Consider the following 12969-nt stretch of genomic DNA (forward strand, 5'->3'; position numbering starts at 1 on the left):
CTTTGCCCTATCTACATAAACGAATTATCCTAGCTTTTTAACTAATATTATAAAAGCGAGTAAGTTTGTTTGTTGCCTACCTCTTCACGCTTTATCTACTCAACGAAACGTCTTGAAATTTTGCAAAGAATTGACATGGGAAATTGACATGGGCGATGCAGATGGCAAAATGTAGTCAAGAGTATAAGCTACATATTCGATGAATTTAATTACAACATCAGTCCAGACTACGCTGACGATACCTACCGCCGGCTTGTGTAATATATTATACATAAAATAGAGTTATTGTGCAATTAGTAAGCCAATTGATAACATAAACTGGACGATGATGACATAATTGATTTACTGACTCGTCACATGTGGCGACCGGATGAGAACAATGAGTCCTTTCTTGAGATAACCTCTGACAGTACCGCAATATGTGATAAGTACAGAATTTAGTAGTACTATGAGTATTCTTTAACGGTTATAAGGTTCAGTTTTTGTCTTCCACAATTTTACGAAGAAAAAAACTTTCTCAGTTAAAATGAGCATTTTTTCAATTTTTATTTCACTCCATCAATCTTCTCTAAAATCTAATTGTTATTTAAAATAACTCCAATGATGAAATTTAAGTAAGTTTCATGAGACCACAACAGTTTAGAGAAAGTAGATATTTAAAATATAATTAACGCTACCTAAAAGTTTGTTATTTCGAGAATGATAAATGATTCGTTTGTTTTGATGTTGAAATTAGTTTTGAAGGAATGTCCGACAACGAATGTACTGACAAATGATTAACGTCAAAAATATTATTCTTTTTTTTATCATTAATCAAAATAACATTATATGTACAGTGATATATTTTAAAACGATAAAAAATAAGCAACTTTTCCTTTAAATATATGACCCAAAATACAGGACCCGACCTATATTGAGTCTCCAGGACTCCAACAAGTTTCGAAAATAATAATAAGATGAAAAAAAAGAATCGAGCGGAAAGTGAACTCTAACCTGTGAAGCTAATAACCACTGAGCCATCGACCATGCCATTTCTGCCGAATTAATTCATCTTCTTACGCCGAGCGACGTACAGTGTTTTCATTAGAAAGTACTCTTAACTGTAATCAACATACCTCACTGTTAGAAGTTGTTGTACAACTGTTAATATGTTGTTGTATTTTATAAATCAGACTGTGTAGTTAAATAAAACTAGTGGAGTTAAATAAAACAATTTTGCATAAAAATATGTCTAATATTTAGATTTATATTGAAACGCGGCTAAAATTAATGAAATCGATACCAAAACTATGAAATTTTCGCCCTGAAACGGGAAACAGTAATAAACTAGCGCGCAAAACAAGTTCCAACAACTAATTCACTATCGTAACGTTAATCGGAACCCTTACTGACGACAACTCCCATTAGTACGGGCGTATCCCGGATCCTACCCTTTAGAATAGCTAAATACAACATGGTGATTATTTAACGCGAGATAATTTTGTGTAGTTCTGGTCCTAATATAGAGTCACATCGTTTCCTCCCGTTGATGTCGTATGAGGCACATAGCCTTAACAGCTGATAAGCAACGATAACGTTCCCAAGGACGGTTGACGTCAGCTAGGCGTTCAGTTGTAAAATCACAGTCGAATCTTGAAAAATTTTAAGTTTTTTTTTTCCAATGAATACGGCCTTTGCGGCGTCACAGCCCCGGATAAAACCAGGAAAATAATTAATTCGCCACGCCGTGCTCTATTACGTATAGAAAATTATACTCACTATATGTTGTGCCCTAATCCCGGATCCCGAGGGCCGATCCCACCGTTATTTTACATTAATGTTCCAACTTCCGCTCTTTATTTCCCGTTGATGAGGGAAATTCCGTTATGCTGTTAATTAGGAAAAATTTCGTTTGGTAATAGCCTATTCCGTATTAGACTTCAGGGGCCTATAGTAAACGTGCCATGAAATATATTAGACAGTATCCTGAATAGGTTTCGGACAAGGTATAAACATGTAAAAAATATATGCAACATTAGTGGCCCTTCGCTCGGGTTAAAACAGCAGTGCGGAGATCTAAATTTTTCTTGAATTTTGATTAAGCTTCGTTCTTAATATATATCAATAAATCAACCAAGACAAACATGATAAATAGAAGTAAAAGATTTTTATGGATACCCGTATAAAACCTTGATTCTGAAAGGCTGTTTGGTGACAAATTATTACTTCGCATCAATAAAGCTGAAGGACTGAAGCCATCTATAAAATAAAACCCTTCAGAAGTCCATAAGCCAGTGGGGTGGCCTTTCACTGAAAATGGGAGACAGACCTCGTCGATTTCTTTCTTACTGGTTTGTTCCCTTTTGACCTTTATCGTGACGATGATGTGGCTATTCGTGTTTTGTTCAATGGTATTGTATCGTGTCAGTATTAGCTTTGTTTGTAAAAGGATCGAAAAATATGGCTACTATAATTTAAGGATGGAATTGATTTTACGTATTGCATAAGGATAAAAGACAGGTAAACAAATGCGGAATTGCGCGATATTTTTTTTAAATTCACGTGAAATAGTAGAATAGAATTCGGTGAAGGAAAACATCGTGAGGAAACCTGCACACTGGTTGATTATTATTAACTTGTGTGTGAAATGGGGAAGGCAATAGCAAACCACTCCATTAATAATGCCAAGAAAGTTGTTGTGTGTGTTTCATTCCACGTAATGACTACGACCCTCAGCGACTATTAAGAAGAAGTAGAATAGAATACAAGTACTAGATGCTATTGTATTTGGAGTCTCTGGTTTCCATAGTAGAATATGATAATGAATATATTTGAATTCAGGAAAACTTCATAACATTAAAAAAAACTTGTTTTCATTCGATCTTGTAAAAAAGTGCTTACATAAGGACGAAGCCAGCAAATCGAAGAAGATTACACTCCAAAATGGACTCGAAACCTCGTCGATTCCTTTAAAACTCTTGGGGAAATCGCTTTTTCATCCCCGGTAATGGCCCCGTCCCGGGACATTTTAATTAACTTCACTGGAGTGCTTTTTTAGTTTTCAGATGAATTATGGAGGATAGATCTTGAAGATGGAAAATTACTTCGTCATTTTTGACTCTCATGCCTTGATATGAAAATGAGGTCATTATATGCTTAATTCAGAAAGTAGTAAACTTTTGTGTATTTTATTTGTCCATGTATGATCCTGTTAATATTATAAATGTGAAACTTTGTGAGGATGTATGTATGTTTGTTACTCTGTCACGCAAAATCTACTTGACGGATTGTTATGAAATTTGGTACACGTGTAGAATATAACCTGTAATAACACATAGGGTACTTTTTATCCCGAAATTCCTACAAGAGCAAAGCCCCGTGGCGCATATAATTATTTCTAATTCTATAAAACCGGCCAAAAATAAATCGTATGAAACAAAGAAATTATTTAAAAATACAGGAGCAGCGGGTTGCATCGTTACTGTAGACAATGAAAAAAATTAAACACAAAAACAAGTGCCTAAAAAAAGTTTCATAAAATTCTTTTCTATGCACCAGTTGCCAACTGTGTAGCTGTAAAATTTTGTATTTTATGACCGGTGCAATAAAAACTAAATTAATAAAAATTTAACATGACAGTTTTAAAGCGTTCTGGCGGTATAGACGACCGCCAAGGTGTCAACGTTATAAAATGTCATAAGAAAGTTGCCTTGTGGAATTTAGTATCTTAATAAATTCAATTTCATAGATCCATATTTTTACGGCGATATAATTGTTTATTCTCTATTAAAATTTCGAAGTTAATAGTACATTTTTTCAGATAATAAACTTTGGCTAGAGATTTTGTAGTAACTTAAAATAAAACTGTAACAAACCATATACGAGTACAATGTAATTACTATACTGCATTGCAATGTATTTGTGACAAATATTTTCGTATATTCTATGACTGATTCTCATAACGAGTTATGAGAATCAGTCGAGACTTACACTATATTTATATTTTTTCACAAATTAGATATATTAGTAGCAATTATTGAAAAAAATATATTAATATAACTATTTCTTTACGACGAACAATTTAAAGATAATCTTTATGGCCTGTCAAAAAGCAAACAATACTCGTAAACTAGCATGAAAACTTAATAAAATCGTAAAGGTAAAACCATCTAAAAGTAACATTTATCATGGACATAAAACACCTAGCAGTAGCAGACCATTATGAAATTAATTCCATTATTTATAGTTATTGCCTAGGTGGGACACTGAAAATGGCTAACTTTAATGAGCTGGCCAGACATTTGGTGGGCTAAGACGCTGTTAACTCTAAAATATCGCTCTCTATCAACTGAGTGTGTTTTAAGTTTTATCAACGTGATAATTATGCAATGTATTGCATAATCTTTAAATTAATTTTATATTACATGTAAAAAAATTCAAATTAGCAATCCAAACTAAAATTCAAAAAACATACTAAAGTAAATTTTGATTGAAAAACACATTAAAATTCTACATGTATCTGGCCCGATAATGGCGTCGCTGCTGTTGTATAAATTTGACAAGACAATTACTCTTAATTTCAATTTTGGTCACGTGACAATTATTTTTGTTACTGTAAGTAAAGTTTCGATTAGTTATGTAAACAAAATAAAAACTACATAATAATAGAAATACAATTTTGTCAAAAGTTACTAATGGCTATGTTTTTAAAGCATTCTTGTTGTCCCTTGTAGGTCCAAAGGCGTTCCTCATTTGAATTTAACTCGGCATCTCAGCGGGCAACGAAAGTAAGTGACTTTTTTACAAAGCATTTAACCTTTACCTTTTAAACTGGTTTTGAATTTTAATGAGTTAATACATCAATGCATCATCGGGTTATAAGTGTGTCTTAACTTGCTTAAAGAGTTATTGGCTTGCAGGTTCTCCCAGCGGGACGCCTGTTCTGTAGCTCCGACTTCGACAGCCCTTTGATATAAAATAATGTAGTTGTAGATGTGACTACCTCTGTGACTAGTTAGTCATCGAGACGTCGTCGAGCCGGACTGCCGGAAATCCCGGGTTCGACACCCCAGTCAAGATTGAAAATGATCTATTTCAGATTGACCTGGGTCTTTCAAATACAGTGTGGTTGAGTCGTTCTATAATACAAGTCCCGTAACTACTTAGAATCTTATTTTGTATGTTTTGTCCTTATATTCTACTTATTTTGTGTGCAGTATAATTTTAACGGCAATTTTGACTACAATTGCAGCTTGAAGGTGATGATAAATGCAGTAATAGGTAAGTAAATACAATTTTATCTATTTGAAAAAAGGATATTAATAGGAAGTAACTTCAATTCGTATATAGAATACACGAATACTATATAATCAGTACATTTAACGTTACAATAGGTATCAAAATATCGGCTAACCGATAAAACTTGAAAATTATGCCCGACCCGCAAGAGCCAAAAACTAAAAAAAGTCTGATATCTGCGGCAAAACTTGAAACGATAACATGTTAAAACTTTACAATTTATATCATTCGTTTATTTCAAGACTCACCAAAATATCACAGCAAAAACATTGGCTTATGAATATTCGCTTCTGTACCAATCACATTTTATCCCACAGCCCCATGTGGTACCTGCTCCTCATTGTACATCATTGGAGCAGATCATAGGCTCTTAAAATTATATTCGCCTTTAAATAGAGGAAGGTAATTTCCTTGGCATATTTAAGGCTTACTTCGTGCGTTCTTAACCAGCTGTCGTCGGCGAATGAAATAATGCGCCAATGAACAAAATAACAAGCGCATTTAATGTTGTCAAGCTGTCGTATATTGCTGCTAAAATTTTTATAAGGCCTCTTGACTTTAGTCTCTTTATATATATATATAGCTACGTCGTAACGTTCTATCAAGGACGTTTTATACCCAGTAGAGCGCGGTCCCATTGTTCAGTCGTGCTCCGATGTTTGACATCCATCGAAGAAATTGTACTCGTATGAAGATTCGACGTACGTGAACGCATCGTCAACGCACGTCAATGTCAAAACCTATGGAAAGCAACGGAGCCGCAACGTGCTACGTACACCCAGCGTAGCAATGAGGCCTGTCTCTTACTCTTTAGATGGTACCTACCATACAATCCGTCTATCGAATAAATTTGACAAGTAATTATATAACATTTCAATTTTTTTAAAGTTTCCAATTTTTATCGCTGAGTCTAATAACCTTCTAGATACAACAAATTATTTATTTCTTATAAAATAGGCGTATACTATGGAACTACCTACACATATTTTCATGAACGCCTTTTCATTAGTTTTTATTTTGCTTAATATTTAACAGCTTAAACCTATTTATCGGTAACAAATAAAATACCCATTAAAAATAAGAAACGTTCCTGTATAACTTATCACTATTGAAAGAAAATATTCCTCATTTTAACTATGTATTCAAAACGAAGTACAAACGATTAGATCCGGAAAGCCATAAAATCTTATGTATTATGTACAAGTGTGTTTAATAAACATTCATTTATATTAAAGCACCTATGTCTTAAACGGTCCTCTATTCTTCATATTTATGACAGTAACGGTAATTATGAGGCAGATATTAAAATAACGTTCCGTATCATATTAACGGGCTGCATATAACATTCTATGTGTATAATGTGTAATTCAGAATTGCAAAAGAACAGTTAGGTACCTGTACAAATACAAGTCATGCTTCTTTACAATGGTGTGTATTTGTATACGTAAAACAGTAAACTTGGCTTGTACGGGCCATTACATGTGAAGTATTTGTGGATAACCAAATGTTGGTCCCGACAGCAAATGTTTACGTTTAGTTGGTTTGTTTGATATGCGCAATCGCTCGATAGCCGCTTTTCCACTTCAAAGTGTGGGCGTAAACCTAATTTCTAAACGATTAAAAATAACAAGGGAGTTATAATTTTTGTTTGACTGGCCGTTATAAAACAACTAAAGTGCAAATCTTTTTTGACCGCGATCGAAACAATTAATTTGCATCACTTCAAATGTAAATCTCAAGGAAAAAATTGATAGTTTTAGGTAATTCGAGTTATAAAAATTACGGACTAATTAAATTCTAAAATGATGACTGATTTGCGTACTGAATTTGTTTGCACATGAAAAGAGCTCTTTAATTATATCAGAAATAAAGTATTCTGATACCGATCGATATACTTGTCAATATAGGTTAGTCCTATCACAATACAATACATACTAGAAAAAGGTCTTTGTAAAAGAGGTCTTGGCGTTTGAAATTGAAGTACTTCCTATTTATAGCGCCAGTTTAATGCTCCCATGTTTATGAACTAATAAAATCCAGGCATAAAGAAAACAGTCGAAAGCATTTATCAAGCAATTAACTCAACAGTGAGAAATCGCGTTGGTTTTTTAACATAGAATATTGAAATATAAGGCAAATAGAAGTGTCATCTCTCTCTCATTTTCGCGTGTAAGTTGCATTCACGTCTATGGCGCCTGACGTCCGATGTCTACATAAAATACCAAACTTTAAATTTATGACCGGCCGCTTGCCTGGCGTTCAAGAGATCCTGAAACAATTTCTCCAAAAATGTTTTAAAACATTAAAAAAAAAGCTTTTTTTCGTGTATGTGACATAAGTATACATTCGAATTACATCTACAGTATGCTAAAGTTTTTCAGAGTGGCAGTACATTGTTATGTCAAAATGATGCGCCTCTTACTTCTTTTAAATAATTTCAAATTCTACGTTTCATTTTCTGTTGATTTTAGATTTATTATAATGTAGTGTATTTGTTTACATTAAAGTATGATAAAGACCACCCGGCTTTGTCTGACGCTTTCGAATCTGCTTTATGCCAACAGTTGGTTCGGCTCAAACAAACAGACAAGACAAACAAATCTTCTAAGAGACGTGTTCGAGGGTTCTTAAACCAAAACATTGAATAGCATCAGTACAGTTATGCATTATATTATTTCGCAAAACGATATACAAAGGGAAATATTACCACCCTGTGATATGCCAATCTCAATTTTTTAAAATAGGCTTGTAATTGGCATATTTTACTGATTTGTATTGGAGTGTATTGTTATCCTTTAACAAGATGATTTTCTATATTGTATAATTTTTTTACATTTATTAAGTCTTTCATATCTGATTGAGAGATGCTATTTAAATTCCTGGGGAGTGTAGAGAAAACTAAGATAAGATTTACAAAAAATCATGCGGAAGCTGAAAAAATGAATATTTAGACGAATACAATGTTATGAGCTATTTAATATATAAAATTAATCCCTTACAGAATTCGCCAAATCGATTTTGCGGTCTAAAAAACATCTAAAAAACATGCATCGAATTTCGGTAAGATTTTTTTGAGACTTTAGTTTGTAAGAGTAGGATTCTATTTATATTAAAACGATTAAATTTATCTACTTTATATTTAAATAAGAAAAAAAATCACACTTCCGAACATTCTATTCGGAAGTGTGAATTTTTATTCAAATTAATTATTAGAAAAAAAAACACCAATATTTTTTTTTTCATTATACGTACGTACTTGAATAACCTAAGCAAGTTACTCAGCGAGAGTAAATCCCCGGTTCTAACTTTGACTTTCCACATAAAAAGACCATTAACGACTTACAAAGCGAAGTTTGGAACCTTTTTATACCTTTTTCTTCGGAAAAGGTATTTTGACGTAGTTTTTCTGTAGGCTGACTGAATAAATTAGAAAAGAGAAAATTTTCTTCTTTTGTAACGGTTTACAAAATACATACGCGGGCGAAAGGAATTATCAGTTAATACTTTTCAAAAACTTATATCGTACCTAACTTTTTCACTAACTAGCGACTCTTCCCGGCTTCGCTCGGGTAAAAACATAATGAATTACATACACCTAAACCTTCCTCAGGAATCACACTGTCTATTGGTGAAAACCGCATGAAAATCCGTGCAGTTATTATTGAGATTATCGCGAATAGACAGCTTATCCTATTTTATGTGAAATATGGCTAGGTAGCTGATGAGTTTGGGCACTTTTGCATTATATCGAATTTTTCGATTTCATTTACATTATTCGCTCTCTAGTAATAATCGTAACCGTAGTCTCTCTAGTAGTACCCAAGTCGTTATAATCCATCCATTAAATAATACGTTAATGTGAAAGTGTGTTTGTTTGTTTTTCTTTTTTCACGGCATTAAATCCATAATACCTAATATTATAAATGCGAATTTCTGCCCAAATGGCAAATTTACCCGTGAAACGTTGCATTTATCTTTACATATTTTTTATTTCAAATTTCTGGCTCCGAGTAACATTCTTCATCTCAACTCTGTGAAACAAAAAACAGTAATATAATTCCCATCAAGCTGCAAATACGTCTTCAAAACTGAAGGAGGTGCTAACGAGGTTATCATTGTGAAGTTGGAAGAATCACTCTGAAACTCGAGACTAGACGAAAAAAATTGTTTCCGACGCGAGTAAGTACATAGAGTGACGACGTCTGGGTGAAATGTAGTGTAGAAATAGCAGTGGGTAAAGATGGATTTGTTAACGCATTCAGGGGTGTCAACATTTTAATTTGAGTATTAAAATGTTTGTCTGTTACATTGTAGTTCTAAAACTAATGGATTTTTATGCTAGTTTTATTAAAGTCCGTTCTTTGAAATTTGGTTTAACTTTTTCAAATTTTCTCAGTTTTTCTGAAGGTACCTGGGTTATTTGTAAATTTATATATTCATATTAGGTAAAAAATGAGCTAAGTCCTGAGCACTGTTTTCTGTAACTATTTGAACATGCTGTTGATTAATGTCCAATAGGTCACATTCTTATAATATTCGCTGCTATTACCGCGGCATAAAGGTTTCATGCTGGGTAAGTAGATAATAACATCCTTAAGTTTTTAGTTAGAGGATCAACCAATTTCTAAAAAAGAATTTAAAATTGTAAATATTTTTTCATCTGCGCAATCTCAAAAGTCAGCAACTCTTTCAACCACAACACAACCTTGGAAAAACTTGAACCACTGCATAATTTAGACTGTGTATTCCCCACAGTGCACCGTGTATACGTTACCCGACGTTTCGCGATCCCCCAGGCGATAACACACACGGCACCGGCGGCGCGCCGTACCTATTTGTAATTTACTTAAAAATATGGCCGCAGATAGTAAGCCCTCCGATGCTAATTCCAGTTTTGTTACATGTTACATCGTTCCCAAACGTAGGGCATTTGTTTGGCGATAGCCAGATTGTGTACTTTCGATAATAAGAAAGTATGAAGATTGAGTGATATGGGATAAGGGAAATGAATTAAATATGCCACGCAAATGAACATCGTAGACTGACTCATGTTCGGTCATTTTACTTGTTGTGAAAAAAAAACTTCAATACTATTTGTCTAATCACTAGTGTATATATGGCTGATGCCACTAGATAGTAAAACACGAGATCGAGAACTGTTTTTAGGTGTAATGAGTGAATTTATGAATATGGAACATGTCAAAGCCTTATTGCGAATTCACAATTTCATTCGTTGAAACTTTCCGCAGTGAGACGCTACCAATCACAGTGTGGCATTGTCACGCAACGACAACCACGCTGCAATTTAATTGGTTGGCTGCGTCTCACTGCGATTAATCGAATTGGAAATAGGCATTTCAGGCATACGAAATGTAATTGGTGAAAACATGTTTTTTTTTTTCATAAATTGATCATAAACTTCTAAGCAGTGATATTTATTACAGTAAAAACATTAAAAAAATAACACCTCTCTCATAGTAATAAAGCATTATATATAACACAGGTGTATTGATACATTGTTGGAAGAGCAACTAGGTTTTATTACCAGCAGACACAACAATATCACTATTATGTTTCACCCGGGCCCAGCTTCGCTTAGAGTCGATATTAGTTCCGTCTGGCATGGAAACAATATTGGTTTTATAGTTCAAGTTAATTTCATTTTGTTGGTAGAATTCCTCATCTTCCGTTTACTCATTTTGTAAGTATTACCTATATTTGATACAATTATCTAATATTGATATAGAATTGTTACCCAAAGTGAGGCTATATAAATAAATATTAACAATTATTTACTGCTGGGTATCATGTTCAAAAGTTATTAGTCAAATTTGTTCGAATTTCTGGAATTTTCGTGAGACATTATAAAACAATTTTTCTTAATTTCCTAACTCAATTTCATGGTGCAGCTTACAACCTACCGCCATTAATCACACAGATATGCAATTTGATACTTGAATATTATGTAGTTTTTTATTTTGATATAAATAATAGGTTTGATAAATTAGTTTTGAGTCGTTACTTTACTCTTCGTCATTACCACCGCTTTAATATGAAGATATAAAATGAAAGAAAGGTAAAGGACTAAGAGACGAGCGCTCCATTGTTTTCTATAAGATTGGATATAGACGAGGCGTACGTCAAAACTCCATACAATTTCTATGTTGTTCTGCTCTGACTGTCGACGGACATCAAAGCAACGGAGGACGACGGAACGCATCATAGCGACGTGGCCTAGGTCTCAATTGACAGTGTAATCAATACTGCTTATTGCTTCCATTGAAAATAAACCTGTTGTGCAATGGCACTTATTATTTTTTTAAGATTTTCCAAAAAAATCTATTGTTTGTAAGTTGTCTCAAAAAATGTTTAGTTCTATAAAATGAGAACGATTTTTCCTGTTTCCTCTAAATAAATATTAATTCAAAAACTTGAATGAGGACATAAAATCAGTTTTGTCTTCAAACTGATACCTACCAATTTTCCAACTCATAAACGAAAGGGAAACTGGATGTTTAATAATAATATATAAATTATCAGGAACCGACCGACACCCTGAATAATTCTGGTTCAAATTTAACGAGTTTCCTAACTTTAGGGTTCATTATTATAGATTTAGGGAGCGGGTCAACTTTAATATGTCATTATCCCAGCACAGATTTTATTATGATTGCTTGTGGATTTTTATCGCTACTAGCTGCGCCTCGCGGTTCCACTCCTTTAAGAATTTCAGGATAAAAGTACAATATGTGTAATATGTGTTCGTGGCTATGTAGTAACCGTTCACAAAATTTCATCCAAATCCTTACAGTAAATATACTGTAAATGCAATATTGCGAATGATGTAATAAATCTAATTCTTAAGTTAGTTATAAATAAGTGGTATTTAGGATTACGTTTGATTATCTATCAAACATAATCGGATCAAATACTCAGTTTTCTGAAAAGCATTTTATGGAAAATTACGCCGAAATAGAAATTTATGCTGGGCGCAATCGACAGCTTTAGTAAACACGTTCGTTGCTGTAGACCATATGAACGTAAATTAAAAATATCAAAGAAGAGACACTTGTATGAGTCAAGCGAATTGATTGATTTAAATAAATTGAGCAATGAAAAAAAAATTTTTTTTCAATCATTCGTTACTTGAAACGAACCAGGACAGTCACATAAAACGATTGATGATTTTTTATTACAGAAAACGATGTAATAACTGCATAATATATAATTGGTAAAACGAGATCAAACTAATTATCGAAAAAGTACAAGTGATGAAAATGTATACCTATATAATGGAACATAAAATATTCGATCTACATTATAAATTTAAACGTTCCACTAGAAAAGGTAGGTACTTTTTGAATGGAAGATGTTACACTTGCTTATTTCTATTATGTTTCTTTTCGAGTGTGTTAATTGCTAACACTGGTGTCAGATTGTATTAAAAACATTAGACGCATTTATAATGCATCGTAAGTATACTACCCTCCATAATGTACTATATTTCGTGGAACGTAACATATTAACTTTAATCAACTTTCTTCCTGCGTCCTCTTTAATTTGCGATTTAGCTCAGAAACAACGATACTTGCACAACTCGACGTAAACAGTTTTTGAAGTTCCGCATGCTGAAATGTTCTACATTCGTCTGTTTCAATTCGGTAAAGAGAAACTGTGTTGCTTTGTATACAA

Source organism: Plodia interpunctella, chromosome 9 (assembly GCF_027563975.2).
Source record: "Plodia interpunctella isolate USDA-ARS_2022_Savannah chromosome 9, ilPloInte3.2, whole genome shotgun sequence".
Taxonomy (NCBI): domain Eukaryota; kingdom Metazoa; phylum Arthropoda; class Insecta; order Lepidoptera; family Pyralidae; genus Plodia; species Plodia interpunctella.